Here is a 2,342-nt window from a genome sequence, read left to right as displayed (position 1 = left end):
TCAGAATTGAAAGAGAGATAAAAAGCAAAAGCTGAAAGAAATTTGGCACCTTACAAGGCATGTTAAAGAGATTTCTTTAAACAGAGGTTTTTTAAAACAAGAAAATTATGAAAGAAAAAAATCTCACTAGTTAAGGCAAACATATAGTAAAGATCAACTACCTATAAAGCTAGTGTGAAGGTCAAAAGACAAAAGTAGTAAAATTATGTATATGTAAAATAATTAAGTGATACAAAAAGTAAAAAGACGTAAAATATGATGTCAAAACATAAAACATGGTGCAGGGAAATAAAAATGTAGTGTTTTTAGAATGCATTTGAATGTAAGTGAACTTTAACTTAAAATAGACTGCTATATAAATAGGTTTTTATATATGAACCCATGGTAACCACAACACATTAGATCAGATAAGTTTAATAGATATATATAGAACATTCAATCCAAAAGCAGCAGAATACACATTATTTTCAAGTGCACATGAAACATTCTCCAGGATAAATCACATGCTAAGCCACAAAACAAGTCTCAATAAATTTTACAAGATAGAAATCTTGTCAAGCATCTTTTCCCACCACAACAGTATGAGACTAGAAATCAACTACATGAAAAATTTTGGAAAAAGCAAAACATGAGGAGTATTGGAAGTCATAACCACAGCAATTAGACAAGAAAAAGAGATAAAGGCATGTATATAAATTGGAAAGGAAGAAGTAAAACTGTCATTATTTGCAGATGACATGATACTATTTATAGAAAACCCTAAAGAGTTCAAAATCTATTAGAACACATTAATAAATGTATTCAAGTCACAGCATACAAAATCAATATAACAGAAATCTGATGCATATCTACACATTAATAAACTATCAGAAAAAGAAACTAACAACCCCATTTACAATTGTATTTAAAGAATAAAATACTATGAATAAATTTAACCAAGGAGGTGAAAGACCTATACACTGAAAACTATTCATCGTTGATGAAATAAATTGAAGATGACCAAACAAATGGAAAAACATATAATGCTCATGGATTAGAAGAATTAATACTGTTAAAGTGACCATACTAACCAAGGTAATCTATGGAACAACGCAATCCATATCAAAATGCCAATAGCATTTTCACAGGACTAGAACAAATAATTCTAAAATTTGTGTGGAAAAACAAAATACCCCAAACAGTTAAAGCAATTTTGAGAAAGAAGAACAAAGCTGGAGGTACCACAATCCTTGATTTAAAATTACACTGCTGAGCAACAGTAATCAAAACTGTAAAGTATTGACACAAAAACATAGATCAATAGAACAGAATAGAGAGCCCAGAAATAAACTTATAATAAACTTAATTTACAACAAAGGAGTCAAGAATATACAATGGGGAAAATATAGTCTCTTCAATAAATGGGGTTAGGAAAACTGGACAGCTACATGCAAAAGAATGAAACTGGACTTTCTTACACCATATACAAAAGTAAACTCAAAATGGATTAAAGATGCAAATGTAAGACCTGAAAGCATAAGAATTCTAGTATAGGTGGTATACTCTTTGACAACAAACTTAGCTATGTGTTTTTGGTTCTGTCTTCCCCAGGCAAGGGTAACAAGTGAGTCTACATCAAACTAAAAAGTTTTTGCCAAAAAAGGAAACTCTCAACAAAACAAAAAGGCAGCCTACTGAATGGGAGAGAAGATATTTTCAAATGATAAATCTAATAAGGGGTTAATATCCAATATATATAAAGAATTCACACAACTCAAAATCAAAAAAAAAAAAAACTTGATTTAAAAATAGGCAGAGGGCTTCCCTGGTGGCACAGTGGCTGAGAGTCCGCCTGCCGATGCAGGGGACATGGATTCGTGCCCCCGTCTGGGAAGAACCCACATGCCATGGAGCGGCTGGGCCCGTGAGCCATGGCCGCTGAGCCTGCGCGTCCGGAGCCTGTGCTCCACAACAGGAGAGGCCGCAGCAGTGAGAGGCCCGTGTACCGCAAAACAAACAAACAAAACAAAACAAACAAACAAAAAAAATAGGCAGAGAAAATTAATAAATATATTTCTGAAGGAGACATACAGATGGCCAACCAGCACATGAAAAGATGCTCGACATTACTAATCATCAGGGAAATGTAAAACAAACCCTCATGAGCTATCACCTCACACCTCTCAGAATGGCTATAATCAAAAAGGCCACAAATAAAAAGTGTTGGCAAGGATGTGGAGAAAAGGGAAACTTTATGCACTGTTGGTGGGAATGTAAATTGGTGCAGCTACTATGGAAAGCATATGGAGATTCCTCAAAAAAAAGGGAAATATCATATGATCAAGCAATTCCACTCCTGTGTT

Source organism: Leucopleurus acutus (genome assembly GCF_964270905.1).
Source record: "Leucopleurus acutus genome assembly, chromosome: 8".
Lineage (NCBI taxonomy): Eukaryota > Metazoa > Chordata > Mammalia > Artiodactyla > Delphinidae > Leucopleurus > Leucopleurus acutus.
The sequence above is the reverse complement of the archived record's forward strand: the minus strand, read 5'-3'. Positions refer to the sequence as shown.